Below are 15938 nucleotides of genomic sequence, written 5' to 3' on the forward strand. Positions count from 1 at the left end.
TCCCTGGTTTACATATTCATCTATTGCTCTATAGTATATGGCATAGGTCACCAAGGAATCTGTCTTAAGAATGTAGATACCTCAGTAATATCTCTACCCCCAACTGAATAAGGAATGCAAGACCCAAATCCTGCTAATTGTTTAAGTTAGTAAGATCATTTTTATTTAATTACTAAAAAGTAGGCCTCAAGAACATGGAGGCTTTTTGGGATGCCTGGCTGGCTCAGTTGGTAGAGCATGGGACTCTTGATCTCAGAATCATGAGTTCAAGCCTCATGTTGGGCATAGGGCTTGCTTTAGAAAAATAGTCTACAAGAACATAGACGCTTTTGTCTGTGTTCTATCATATGTCTGGCTCCTATTGTACAATGCCTGGTACAAAATAAACAATAACTATCTGTTGAATAAATTAACTCTCCATCAGAAATTTGGAGGTCTCTTTCCTGTCATTTCCAAAGAAGCTATAGGACATCCAGAAGGCAATTTTAAAAAATCTCTTTTATTATTATTATTATTATTACATTATGGTTTGTGGTCAAATTGACATATACATTGAACGTATTCAGAAATAACGAGGGTAAGAACATTTTGCTCTCTGTCTTCATCTCTATTCATCATAATACCTACAAACTGATCGCCACTTGTAACAGTTTACCCAAAGCCTTCCTAATTTATACCTGTCAGCCTAACATTATTATTAATACCACCCTCTTTTATGTCCAAGAAGTCCTGCTTCAGACTAAAATATATGCTTAACTCTAACTACCAGCCTAACTACATACCAGGACATAAGGAACCTATCCTGTTGCAAATTGACTCTAAGTAAAGCTAAAACAGAATCTGGAAGTAATCTATGAAACCTCTAATAAGGAAGGCCAAAATAAGTAGTATAGTAAAAAGAATATTAAATTGGAAGTTAACAAACTTGAAATATAGTCTAAGTTATACTCCCTCACTAGCTGGGTGGCTTTGGAACAAAATGTTTAAATGGGTCTTACTTTACTACCTAAAGAGAGCCATTGACTTAAACTAGAAAATCTTAAGAGCACGTCTGGCTCTGTTATTTTATAATTCTTCAGTTTATTTAGTGTTCTTTCTCCTCTATTTTAATTATTTGTTAGAATGTGAATTTTGGCTCACTGATTTAATTTCCTAATAGCTAAATGACTTCTGAGATCCCTTCCACCCAAGCCTAAAAATGTAATTGGGCTTGAAAGTATAGGTCTGCTAGTCTAGACTGAGGAAGTAAAAATCATGACTAGATGTCTTGTGAAGGAAATGACTAAACAATAATTTATAAGTATAGAGAACTTTTGAGGAGGAAGATAAAATCTGGGTAGGACACTGTAGTGTTGGGACAGCTAGAAAAATGTTAAGGTTCTCTAAAATCCAGTAGCAAGGAGAAGAGAGGGAGTCAAAAGTTAAGAGAAAGAAGGGTCCTGGGCTGGCTGAGGTGGTAGAGTCTTGATCTTGGGGTTTGACCCCTATGTTAGATGTAGAGAGTACTTTAAAAAAATGTTTAAGAGGAGGAACATAGAGGAAAATCTTCAGAATTTCTTTAGATGTAGTTGATCTCGTCATCTTCACCTAGAGGCCAAACCAGTTGTTCATTAATGACATATACCATCAATTAGCTCCTTCTCCATTTTTTTCATGATGTCCACCCATTGATGATTGTGGTGATTTTTTTTAAGGTTTGTATGTTTAAGTAATCTCTACCCTCAATGTGGGACAGGAACTCACAACCCCAAGATCAAGAGTCGCATGCTCTTCTGAGAGAGCCAGCCAGTTGCCCTGATTCCAGCAGTTTAAAAATATGTCCACAAATGTCTAAATTCTCCTTCCTTAAAGAGGTGAAGCTTATTCTTCCTCTTTTGAGTGCAGGGTGGACTTGATGACTAGCTTCTAATAAGTAGATTATGATAGAAGTGATGGGATATCACTACCAAGACCAGATCATAAAAGGCACTGTGATTTCCTCTTTGATCTCTTTGAGTAACTCTCTAAGGGAACTGGCTGCCATCTTCTAAAGATACCCAAGGAACCCTCTGCAGAGTTGCATGTGGCCTCCTGCCAACAGCTAATAGGAACTGAGGCCTCCTGCTAACAGTCATGTAATGAAGCATCCTGGAAATAGATCCTCCAGGCCAACGTAAGCCTTCAGATGACTGAGGCTCCCACTGACATCCTGACTCAACCTCATGAGAGACCTTCAGCCAGAATAACCCAACTGATATTTTTTTGAATCCCTGACCCACAGAAACTTGAAATGGCAAATATTTGTTGTTTTAAGTTGCTAAGTTTAGGAATAATTGGCTACAAAGCAATATATAACTAAAACAGTGATCCAGCTAAGAAAGGGAATAGCCTCAGGAGAAGGGGGGCAGGGTATGGATGATCAATATCAGGTGCTAAGTATGAGAAAAGAGTCTAATTAAACTATCTACATGGGAGAAGAATCTGTCCTCTAAGAATGAGATTCTGGTGGACAGGGAAGGTCATTTTTTTTTTCATAATGCCACTAACCTTCTCTATGGGAGATATATTCTAAAGTCTTTACAAGTGAAACGACATGATGTCTATCTAGATTTTGCTTTAAAATATTTTAGGAAAAAAAATAATAACCTGGGAGTAGGGGGTAGATGAAGTGAGATACCAAAATACTGATAATGGTTGAAGCTGAACAATTGATACACGGGAGTTCATTATTCAATTTTCTCCATTTTTGAGTGTGTTCAAAATTTCCACAATAAAATGCTTTAAAAATCAAAAAAAAATATATATTATGACACTCTCGACTCTAATGCTTTATAGCAAATATCCACTTCAGAATTATTTTAATTGAGCTCAAAATGTATTTCAAATACAATTTCAGGACCTGAAACAGTAAAAATAAATAAGCATGCTTTTTAGCCTCATCCACCTGTATGAGTGGAGTGGTGGGGGATTGGCGACACAGAACCCCAGGATTCCGGGGCCATGTTCGCTTCTTCATTATCCTCAATACCACCACCCTCAAAGAGGTGGCAAGGTCTGTATGCTGAGCCTATCCAAGGGAATCTGAGGGGGTGCTCTGGGTTGAATTATGAAGATATACCAAGCAGATATACTCAAGGTCAAGCTCCTGTAACCTATGAATGTGAATTTAGGGAAATACAGTCTTTGTGACGTATAGTTAAGTTAAAATGAGGTCATACTAGATTAGGGTATCCTTTTGAAAATAGGAAAATTTAGACACATAGAGAAGGCCACGTGATGATGGAAGTAGATATTGGAGTGATGTAGCTACAGGCCAAAGGAATGCCAGGGATTGCAGGCAGGCGACTACCAGGAGATAAGAGAGACACAGTTTCTGCCCCAGGGCAGAAGGAACCAACCCTGCTAACACCTTGATTTCAGACTCCTTGCTTCCAGAATTGTGAGAAAATGAATTTTTGTTATTTCATTGAGTTATATTCATTGAGTTTGTGGTACCTTGTTCCAGTAGCCCTATGAAACATAAACTGGAATCACCAAAGCAATTTCTGGATCTCTTGGATTTCCTTCCCACAAATGAACCTAGAAATACTCGCTTGGCAGTGTAAAAACAGAGAATTTGTCACTTTTATGAGCAGTTTGCTGCTAATAAACCCTCACAGGGCAAGGTCCACATTATCACCCCAGATCCCTTACCCCTGCCTTCCTCAGGTCATTCTCACTGCCTTCACTGTTTCCTCTGAGAGCAGGATGTGGTTTACCCCAACTTCCCCCCTTCTTGGAACCAGCATATGATACATACTTATTTTGAAGGGTTTTACAATTGCTATTGCACAGAAACGGGGATTTAAAATGATTAAAAAGTATCACAAAATTATAGAAATCGCCAAAATATAGAAATAGTGACATATGCAGTTTTCATTAAGATGTCACTGAAGTTTGGCCTATCATTGTCACATGCTAATGGCTCAGTAAGGATGACTGTCATTGTTTCCAGAACTACTTCATGAGCCACTTCTGAATATGGAGGTTGTATCAGGCCACTGACCACAGAAAGATAAGAATATAGGGACGCCTGCGGGGCTCAGCAGTTGAGCACCTGCCTTCAGCCCAGGGCGTGATCCTGGAGTCCTGGGATCGAGTCCCATGTCGGACTCCCTGCATGGAGCCTGTTTCTCCCTCTGCCTGTGTCTCTGTGTCTCTCATGAATAAATAAATAAAATCTTTACAAAAAAGAAAGATAAGAAGATAGAGTCTCCTTCAGAGGTTATTCTTCAGAAAGGACAAAAATATCTAAGCAACTAAGAGCTATAGGTGTTAAGATATAAAAATATACATGTCAAGGCACCTGGGAGGGTCAGTTGGTTGAGTGTCTGACTCTTGATTTCAGTTCAGGACATGATCTCAGCATCATGAAACTGAACCCCCATCAGGCTTAGCACTCAGCAGAGTCTGCTCAAGATTCTTTTTTTCCCCTCTGCCTGCACTCCTTGGTCTCTCTCTCTCTCAAATAAATAAACAAACAAACAAATAAATAAGTAAATCTTTTTTTTAAAAAGTATATGTCATTTTGAGGTGGCATAAATTAGTTGTCAGAAACAATTTCCAGAATAAAATAATCCTTATTGAGTCTTTAAAAATACAACGTGGGGAGGCGACTGCCTGGGTTAGTTGGTAGAGCATGCAACATTTAATCTTAGGGTTGCAGGTTCATGCCCCATGTTGGGTTGTGGAGTCTACTTAAAATTAAAACAAAAAATTTTTTTTAATATATTGAAAAAATTAAAAAATAAAAATGCAAAGTGGAAAAGAATATTTCAGCATGAGCATAGAAAGATAGGTAGGTATATAGATACAAATTGGGGGGAGCTGCAAGTAATTTATTGTGGGTACAGTGGCATAAAATAGAATTGAAAACAAGTAACAAAACAAGACTAGGTACAAATATTTGGAGGGAAATAAAATGATGACAAAAGAGAAGTTAGTTTAGAAAATTGTTCCATAAATTCCTATGGGTTTTTTATAAGTAGTCTTCACATATGGCTCCATGCTTCATAGCAGATAATTCAAAGAAAGAACATTATCACAAGTCACTTAAAGAAACTTAAGAGTTTGTGAGGAAAAAGAAATCCTTTTCTCAAAAGAATGGGAATAAAGGAAAGAAAGTTAACGCGTTCAGTTGTAGGAATGTGAGCAGTTTAATGCCTTTGGGGAAATACTGGTGAAGTTGTCCAGTGAGCACCAGAGCCCACAGTTAGAGATGTCAAATAAATGGTGCCTGGGTATCTCAGTCGGTTAAGTCTCCAACTCATTTTCAGCTCAGGTCATGATCTCAGGGTGGTGAGATGGAGCCTGTAATGGGCTCTGCGCTGGATAGGCAGCCTGCTTAAGATTCTCTCTCTTCCCCTCCCTCTGCTTCTCCCCCACCCACTTAACTCCCATTCACGCACATGCTTGCACTCACGCATGTGCTCTCTCTCTCTCTCAAAGAAAAAAAAAAAAGGTATATGACAGAGTAGATAGTAGCATAGGCTCTGGAGCCAGAATGCCAGGGTTCAAGTCATAGCTCCATCCAGAACTCACTAGGTGACCTTGGGCAAATTAACCTAACTTCTCTGTTTCCGTTCCCACAAATCTGAATTTTAACACTTCCTTCATGTGATTCTGATACAAGCAGTCTGAGTATCTGACCCTTTCAAATAATTGCTCCGGATCGTAGAAATGAATTAGGAGTAGATATTTTTTCAATAGAGTCAGAGCTATCACAAAAGCAGGCCAAGATATTTTGTAGTATTTCGTCCCACATTGCAAGAATTCAATATTTGCAGAAAGAATCCGAAATGTTAGAAAAATTAACTGAGTTATTTTATGGAAAGTGCTTAGAAGAGTGCCTGACCCATAGCAAATATTCAATAATATTAAAAGAGAGGAATAGGGACCATAAGAAGAAGAGACCAAGAAAGAGCACACCAAGGGAAGAGAGCCAAGGAGAAGTAGCATATAAGCGGCGGACAAAGAAATTGAAGGCTCCGGGAAAGGGAGCCAGCAGAAACACTGATAAACAACAGTTGCTCAAAAGTTAAATCTTCGGAGAATTCAAAAGGTACAAATGAAAGAAGAGTCCAGTGGTTTGTCACTTGGATCAACTGGAAGCTCTCAGATGATGCACAGAAGCCACAGAAGTAGGGAAAGCAGGGTAGGTGGCCAGGGCACGACCCTTCTCATCAGCCCTCTGCTGTTGTAGCCCTGTGTCTGCTCACGGTAAGTGCGAATGGTTGTCCTTAATGTGAAGGCGCAACATGAAGATTTCGCATTTTCTTCCAAGATAATCGACTCTAGCTGTTCGTACATATCAACTTGGGGAAAGCATTTTAAATAGATAATGCAAATTCTTAAAAATGTATCTTTGTATCACCTTCCCCCAATTTTACCCGTCACTCAGTATCACCTGCCCATTTCCAAAGATAGAATTAGTGATAATAATAAAAAAAAAAAAAAGAAAAAGAAAAAAGAACTAATGATGATGCAGGAGTAGATAGCAGGGCAGAAAGAAAATGCCACAAATGGAGATGTAAGGTAGACTGAAAATTAAATAAGACTTTGTCTTGAGAAACACTGCAGCAGTGGAGGTAGAAAGTCAGTTTGGTTTAAGATGTTGGTTAGGGGGTGTGCTTAAAATGCAGATTGTCAGGCGCTACCTTCAGAGAGGTCCAGGAATCTGCATTTTAACACTTCCTTCGTGTGATTCTGATACAAGCAGTCTGAGTATCTGACCCTTTCAAATAAGTGCTCCGGATCCTGGAAATGAATTGGGAGTAGATATTTTTTCATTACAGAGGCAGAGCTATCACAAAAGCAGGCCAGGATATTTTGTAGTATTTGGTCCCACATTGCAAGAATTCATATAGAGAAGCAGTTGTCAAGCTTTAGGGATTGTTAAATACAGATTAGTGGGCCTCACACCCAGAGCTTCTGACTGAGTAGGTCTGGGGCGAGGTCCAAGAATTAGTCGTTCTAACAAGCTCCCGGGTGATTTCATTTTGCTGCTGCAGGAACCACATGCCGAGCGCTACTACCCTTCAGCTTCCTAAAAGGATAATATTTTGCTATCCTTTGTCAGAAACATGAAGCAAACCAAGCTCATTATATTAAAAAAAAGAATAAAATATGAAACTATGGTGGCCTGTGAAGCTTATATGTTAAAGAAGAAAATAGTTTCACACATTCATTATGCTGTATGATCTCAAGGCCGTCCCAGGTGGATCAGGATAGAAATGAGCAATATTTGGTTCCTTTGATTAAATCACAGTGCTTTTGCACATACATCCCAAAACTTCCCCTGGGAAGTTGTAAATGACACACGTAAAAGTACTGGGTTCAGCCCTTATCAGAAAGTCGGTTTCCATTTGAGCAGACTTCACGTGAGAAATAGTTTGGGAATTATTTCTCCTTCCTAACTCTGGGATGTTGGGTAAGAATCCCAAATAAAGATTAAGTTAATAATAAAGACCAACGTACTATGCTTGTAAATGACTTATTTTCCAACTATGATTCATACTTACATACTTGCATAGTGTGTATCCAATATGACTGTACACACTGTCATTCTTTTTAGCAACTAGCTTGAAATTCCTTTAAAATGAGAAACCTGAAATAGTTTTCATATGATGCATTTATTGTAACAAATTTAAGTGCAAAGTTCCTCCATAATTGCCTATCTTTTCTAAGTGTATAGCTGGGGGGAGCCCAGGTGGCTCGGTGGTTGAGCATCTGCCTTCAGCTCAGGGCATGGTCCCAAGGTCCTAGGATTGAGTAGTTGTAAGTACTTTCCCATAAATATATGTTACGTGCTGACTTTTATAGAAGAGAGTTTATCATTTGATATAATACCTGTTAGGCTTTCATATTTTTGGAAGAGTATTAATTCAAATGTATATGCTCAAGTTAAATTGTTAATTATGGGGCCACTTGAGTGGCTCAGTTAGTTAGGCATCCAACTCTTGGTTTTGGCTCAGGTCATGATCTCAGGGTCTTATGATTGAGTCTCCATGCTGGGTGTGGAGCCTGCTTAATATCCTCTCCCTCTGCCTCTCCCTCAAGCCCTCCCCTCCTCCCTCTCTAAAAAAGTAGTAATAATAATAATAACAAATAGTAAGTAAAATTGTAAATTATGAAAAGGTGTTTTATGAGAGAGAGAACATTTATAGTCATCAATGCATTTATAACAATATGAAACGAAAATCTGTGAGCATCAATTACATAGTCACAGGTGTATTTTAGGTGAATGTGAGGTGAACAGATTTTTTTTAACAAAATCACAGGTGATGAAATTGGAAAATGAATACCATGATAAGAAAGGTTTGACCTCACAGGTGTGTTAGATGCAAACCAGGTGGTTCTGATCAAATCACTCGGGGATGACAATGAGATTTCTAGAGCACTGTGGGGGCTTAAGGGACTTCTATGGAGGCTATATGGGCCAGACTGCAAGCTGCCTTGTAACTACAGTTTTTCAAGCTGCCTTCTTCAAAGCTTCAGTAGAAGAAGAGTAAGATTCCTTTTTTCTTTTTTTAAGATTTTATTTATTTATTCATGAGAGACAGAGACAGAGTCAGAGACACAGGCAGAGGGAGAAGCAGGCTCCATGCAGGGAGCCTGATGTGGGACTCGATCCCGGGTCTCCAGGATCACACCCTGGGCTGAAGGTGGTGCTAAACCACTGGGCCACCCCGGCTGCCCCTCCTTTTTTCTTTAAAAATAGTTTCATTTGGGGGTGCCTGGGTGGCTCAGTCAGTTAAGCATCTGCTTTTGGCTCTGTTCATGATCCCAGGGTCCTGGGATGGAGCCCCACATCGGGCTCCCTGCTCTGCAGGAAGCCTGCTTCTCCCTCTGACCTTCCCCGCTACTCATGCTCTCTCTCTCACTCTGCTCAAATAAATAATTCAATTAAAATCTTAAAAAAAAATAAACACAATCCATCCTTAACATTAAGGTAATATGTAAATATGGTTTTAAAAAGTTTAAGATAGAAAGGAAAATGGTATCCCCCTCTCATAATACACTGAGTTCCTCTCCCCAAAATTAACCACAGTTAATATCTGTTGTGTGTCTATGTGTGAGTATCCCAGCTTATAAACATCGTTTTTCTTATTTACACTAGTACAGTCATTCCATACATATTGCTTTACATCTTGTTGAAAAACATATGTTGGAGATCTTTCCATAAGTGCAAATATAAATCTTCCTCATTCTTCTTTTTTTTAGGTGTGTGATATACCACTGAATGTGTGCACAGTAAGTTATGCAATTATCCTCCTATTAAACATTTAGTTGGTTGTCAATTTTTGTTTTTTATAAGCAATGCCACAATGTTGAATATATCCATAGGGTAAATTTTCAGTTGTGGAATCCCTGGGTCAAAGGGGATGTGGGTTTGCAATTTTGATAGATGCTGCCAAATTGCCCTCTTAAAGGGCTGTGCCTCTGTTCCTATTAACAGAGAATAAAAGAGCCTCAGGAGCACTGGCTCTTTGCTTAACCATTGCTTCCAGCCACAGTAAGAGGAAAGGGGCCTATTCCAGACACTGGCAGGAACCCACCTGCCCCCTGTAGAGTTTCCCACTTATCAGTGCACGAGGGAATTCCCTGAACTCTGGTGAGGGCACTCAAAGGCATCTCTCTCTAATTTCACTCGTCAGCTTATCATATAAATATGCATTTAGCATATTTATCAAAGGATACCCACCATATGCTAGTTTCCCTAGAGCTTGCTAATAATCTGGAATTTTTGCATCTGTCCTGGATTTCATTTTGTCCTTGGGAAATATATAGTTCCAGCATCTGGATGGTAATAATAAATAATAATAGCTCCCTTATATGGGACTTTTGCTCCAGGAACTCAAAACACATTATGCACATTATCTCATTAATCATAAAAACATCCCTTTAAGGAAGGCATTTTCATCCGTATTTTAAAATTACATAGAGCTTGAGCAACAGAGTGTAAGGATTTCCCTTACGGGTCTTCATGAACTGATGGGTTTTATGTATTCTGGTCTCCTGACTTGAGTTCAGCAAAGTTCACGACAGAGGCTCTCTGAGTTCTCTTCATTAAGCAAAGTCTCAATGCTTTTATAAAACTATAACAAGAAAATGGAACAGAGGTCTCCAGATAAGACAGAGAAGGTTGTGAACTACTTCTCTCAAAAGATTTTACCTTCTTCCATTAAACAATTGCAAAAAGAATAGGAGCCAGGCCACAGGTGGGGAAGAAACTGTATTGTAGGTTAAAGTTTATTCCAGAGTGCCAGGGGATTCTCATGGTGGCGGTTGAAATGAGACAACTGAATCTGTAAAGTTTTCTGAAACACTCTCAAGCTATGATCAAGTGGGAATGGAGGGAGATGAGCTAAAATTTATGTTTGGCTTGATAGACAAGAATATAATTTGGGGAGAAATCTCTTAGACTGCCCAGCTGACGTTGCCATGTGACCCCTGATACCAACATTGGCAGATCAATGTCTGAAGATAATGCCAAGTGGTTTATTCGGTGCCTTCCATGTAGTGACCATCATTGAGAAATCCAGAGCTACTTGGACAGAATTCTTGGTCTGACTTGGGAAGGTTATCTGCAGAAGCTCCTTGCGGGCAAGTAGGAACAGAGGCATGACTCCGGCATTTCCTTCAGGCTTACTGGGCTGTCAGCTGCAGGTATATAATGGATTTTTCTTTTGGTGCATTTCTATTCTTCTCTCATAAAAGTTAAGATTCCGAGGATAATGGCTTACACAGGAAGGCAGAAATACCTTTCAAGCTGGGATCTCACTCAGGGATCCTCTTCCTACAGTTCTGAGGTCTTAAACAAAAGCTATCATTGTCTCTTCCTGTTGCAAATTATAGCAGAATTCTTTTTTTTTTTTTTTTTTTTTTTTGCCTCAGAGGAGGAAATGCAGTATGGTGAATAGAAAAAAATAATATAAAATTCCATAAATAAAATCTCCTCTCTTGCCTTATAACTTCCACCAAGAATGACTTGTGAACCAGTAGCAGAGATCAAAGACAGCTCACAGACTTTTCCAGAAAAAAAAGAGTGCTGGGGCTGAATTTTTTAGCATTTCAAATACCAAAATAGATAGAAGGAATTCAGAAAAATAATGTGCAAAATACTGTGGGCTGCAGTTAGCAGACCTGATTTGCTTTCTATAGCAGCAAAACTAGATGTGACTAACTTCAATGCTAAGAACAGTGGAGCGTAGCTGTATGGCTCATATTCGTGTTAATTTTGGTGCAATAAAAGGTTTTTGATTGTGTTTATTATCTCAGACCACTCAAAAAACACCAAAACCCTAGGTAGGTGTCCCGAAATACTGTGCCATGTTTAACCAAAAAAGCTTCTTGTGATAACATTCATTTGGGATCTGACGCTTGAAAGATTTCATAAATGTGAAGCATTTCGTTTAAACAAACACACAATCACATACCAAACTGTCTTTGGTAAGAAGAGACAAGGTCAGCTCCAAAGGGTTCCTGTCTCCTGTAGGGTTTACCATTAGAGAATGAAGGCAAATTGCCAGTGCCTGTGTACATGAATTTTCTTTGTCCTCTTTTGTTTTGGTTGTGGGGCCTATCCTAGTGATTTTACAAGATGCCTGCTGTGTTCCTGAGAAAATAAAATGTGCTAAGCATGCTTGCCTTCAGCTTGTCCTCACCCACGGGAGATATCGGAGGTGATTAATTGCTGGTCTCCTAACTGCTCTTCTCTCCACTCCTTAGGTAGTTTGGTTTTAATCACAACAAAGTTATTCTTTCAAGTGAAAATGCTGGCAGGTCCCTTCACGTTTTATTGGGCCCTAGAGATACTTGGTCTAATCTGAATCTGAAGGTTAACTTCCAAAATGTAATTCAATTTATCTGATTTTTTTTTTAAGCCATTGATACTGCCAAGAATACAGGTAACCTTTTTAGGATCCTTTCAGGCAGTTTCAGTGGTGTGAGAGAACATTCAGTGCAAGAATTTCTATATTCTCTAAAACTGGAAGACCTCTCATGGAACTACACAAAAACATGATGTTAGAGCTGGAAGGGTTGCTAACTCGTCTAATACAGGCCGGTCATTTTATCACATAAAACATTTTCATGATATGATTTTTTTCAAAATATGTCACTTTCTTTGGATAAAGTAAGCATACCGCTCAAATGTCAAAAGGCATTTGTCAAAATATTGGGCAATGGAAAATAAATATTTCCTGATTACCCAGTTAGTATCCCTGGAGAGAACCACACTACCAGTTTCTTAGGATTTTTCCAGAGGTCTTTTATGCATGCTATGCCATCCTTTCAGCAAGAGCTCCAGAACTGGCCAGCCCAGAAAGGTCATAAATTAATCACCATTTGATAATCATCATAAAGTAATAGTGGATCTTCTAATTCCAGTATCTCTTAGCTCTGTCACTATCTTAGACAAGTTAATTAATCTTTCTTCCTCATTTTCCCCATTCCTGTGGTAGAAGTGATGATGCCTGTTGGGCAGGATTGTCAGGGTAAGTGAGATAATGTACCAAAGTTTCAGACACACCCCTTGATTTTGACTATGGGAAAATATCATCTTTTTTTCCTATCCATTTTAATTTCAAATCCAGAAGACAAAGTCCTACCAAGGTAGGAACGAAGGTATCTGTGGAATAGATGCAATAAGAAAGTGTGTGTCATATTGTCTATTTTCACAGCTCTATCACTTTGCCTAGCTTTAATGAAGTTGGCTGGCCTCCTTCTTCCTCATTTCATTAGCAGGTGTCTTAATCTTCTCCAAGACCATGGCACACAACCATGAAAATCAGATGTCTCCTGTAAATGCACTACTTTCGAAGACTGTATGCAGAAAAAATTATTGAAAGAGTAAGAGAGGTGAGGATTTATCATTTAATAGATGCAAGAAGTCTGTACCAGGCACTTTGCTAAGTGACACAGAGTCAGGCAAAACACAATGGAGAAAATGGTACTAAGGACGGCTCTACTTAGGGATTGGTGAAATTAAAGGGAATGCTTGGTCTGCTAAGACCTAGAAAATCATTAGTCTCACTCAAATTTAAGATTTCACTGAAAAAAAAAAGCCAACCAAATAATTTAAAGAATTATTGATATGTATTATTCATATGACTGAGAAAGCAAAAAGATAGAGCAGGCTTTTTATAAGAAGGGACCTGGTTGGCTTATTGGTAGGGCATGCAACTCTTGATCTCGGGGTCATGAGTTTGAATCCCATGTTGGGTAGAGAGCTTATGTAAAATGAAAAAATAAAATAAAATAAAAAAGCCAAGGGCTCTATGATATCAACAAAGACCTACTTTTTTCCCCATTGTTATCCTCTGTCTTCTATGATGTTGTTTTCATCTCAACCTTGTCTCTTCTAATGGTCTCAAGGAGGTAGTCAGAAACAACCAGAAGTTCATTATTCCTAGTTCATATCTACAAAAGCAGAGAGTGCTTTTGTAGTAACTCCCATGGGTTAGAGAGAAATTTTCTTTCCCCCAAACCCTTGCCACTGTCTACTCAACATCGTTGTTCCTAACTGGAGGAACAATGTCTGAAGCCAAACAGCAATTAGTCCTGGAGCTGGGCAATCCAACCCAACCCATGCTGGAAAACACAATGTTTACTTAGAAAGTAGAAAGAAGCCTGGCTGGTGAGGAGAGACCTCCCAAATATCAACCAGAGCTCTTGTTATTCTTTCTTTCTGCATGTCTATTCCACATTGCTCTTTTGCCATGGGACAACTCTCAAGCCAAATATCTGTGATTCTGCAAATCTAATTCCATTCCCATCATTGACCTGTGATGTTTGCACTTTATATCAAAAGTCTTAAATATAATTAGCTTGGCCTAACCTATGGGTTGACTTGCATAGTGGGTCTCCACACATTGGTCCTTGTCTCCTATAGCCAGAGGAGTAGGGTCATCTGAGATAATCATGGATGACTAGGCCCATCTGTTTAGCAGGGTTTGTGGGTGGGAACAGATTCTTTTAGAAGGGGATGTAGGCAGAAAGGCAATTTTATACTTCTCTACCCAGAAAAATCCCAGAGGTGAAAAGGATAGGGAAAAAATGGCCCTGGAATGTAAAGATAAAAGAAAAAACTTGATTCAAAATTAGGCTGTGTGACTGACCATAGATGTTTGTTCTACTCAATATTTTAACCTTAAAATCTCTGGAATTTGCTTTTAAAAACACCAAAATACTACTTCAAGGAGAACTATCACAGAAGAAAACAATCTTTGATCACAATCTAGAACCTAAAAAGATATTTTTATGCTCACTGTAGCCCAGGTGTTGGAGAGTGCCAACCCATAGCTAAATTTTATGCCTTTTTTTTTTTTTTTGCACACTATTACTTCCTCAAAATGACTTTAAAATTGAAAGGGCTAAGAGAATACCTCAATAGAATTTCTCCCAGCAACAGGGCATTTCACTCTGAGGTAAATAACCCACTTGCACTTCCAGATTTCCAAAAAGGTGGTAGAGGTTCTCATCCCATCCATCCCTGGCCTAGCCCTGATATATTCACTGGAAAAGGGAAAGTTTTTCAGTTCTCACCAGTAGCCATGGTGCTAAAGAAAGAAGAAAGTGTGGGCATCAATGAGAGCAGTGCAACCAAAATTCTGTTGGGCAAGTGTAACAGAGAGCTGGAATGAGACGGGCTTCTCTTGACTCCCTAATCCCACCCAAGGCTCACTTTGACCCAAATGACCATCTAACTGATCACTATTTTAAATGTGAAAGAAGATCTAAAAGGACTCTTTTAACCCCCACCATCCCCAACCTGGAGCGGATTGGGCTGAAGGCACCAAAATTTCCTCTGAGGCATGGAAATCGCACCAAAGTTTATCTTGATGGCTTCAATACTTGAATTCAGAACCTTTTGCCTAGACTAGACCAGATTTCAAAAAACCCTAAAATGAAGTCGAACAAAAGAAAAATATAAGGAACAGAGAGACAACACTTTTTTTAAAACAATGTTACTTGGCCTGTAGCTAATTCTGATTTTAGTTTAAAAAAAAAAAAACCCACAAAGGCCAGTGATGGTTAAAACTAGAGTTAAAAGAAAGAAGAGAAGACTTTAGATATAAAGGCAGAAAATTTTTTTTTGATCAAATTTCATGCAGCAGCTCCTACACGGCCTTCCCATTTCTCAATAGCTTTGATTTGTGGAAATAAGGGTTATGCAATTTCCACACATTGTGCTCCAATCACAGCATGTAGGCAACAATAAAAAGAAAACAACTAGATGCACTCAAGGCTGGAGATTTTGATAAGCTTTTCTTTTCATTTCACAAGGGTTTTTAACTTGATATTTTTCTGAGGCAACTGAGATATTCTTATTGAGCTTTAATGGGATATACATGAATACTGGGAAGCATCTCATTTTCTTCAATGTATCTATGGCAGCAGCCTAGTTAATCTAGTTGTGAAAAATTAACCGAAAAGAAACTATTGGACTATGAGAATTCCACAGTTGACAGATTGTTGGTCTTTCTCTTAAAAAAAAAAAAAAGAAAGAAAGAAAAGAAAAGAAAAAGAAAAAAAGAACTATGCCATCTGTTTACAAAAGATGAGAAATGTTGGAAAAAAAATTATTTCCCTTAGGGCATAATGCTACAGCCATTTAGAGAGAGGTCTCTGGCATTTTCAGTGAGGCTTTGGTAGGAGGAACGAGACAGCATCAGGTCTGCACAGTCGTTGACTGAGAAAAACACAGATGATTTCCTCTGGTCCTTATTTTAGTTTTACTCTTTGAACTTCCAGCAGTTTATTTATTATTGTTGTTGTTATTTTTAATTGGGGACAGATTGTTTTAGGAATCATCTTGGTTCCTTTTTTGAAGTTGGTTTTTTTTTGTTTTGGGTTTTTTTTTTTTTTTTTTTTTTTTTTTTTTTTTGAGACTGGTTTCTAAAGTGCTCCACCTCCAC

General features: G+C 38.7%; 1 non-coding gene across 1 annotated transcript; it reads left to right on the forward strand.

Moving 5' to 3' along the window:
• The first annotated feature begins 212 nt into the window (after window positions 1-212).
• TRNAK-CUU (transfer RNA lysine (anticodon CUU)) lies at window positions 213-285 on the forward strand. The gene has a single exon. It is a non-coding gene; the product is annotated as a tRNA-Lys (tRNA).
• The last annotated feature ends 15653 nt before the right edge of the window (window positions 286-15938 follow it).

Source organism: Nyctereutes procyonoides, unplaced genomic scaffold (genome assembly GCF_905146905.1).
Source record: "Nyctereutes procyonoides isolate TBG_1078 unplaced genomic scaffold, NYPRO_anot_genome, whole genome shotgun sequence".
In the NCBI taxonomy this organism is placed as follows: domain Eukaryota; kingdom Metazoa; phylum Chordata; class Mammalia; order Carnivora; family Canidae; genus Nyctereutes; species Nyctereutes procyonoides.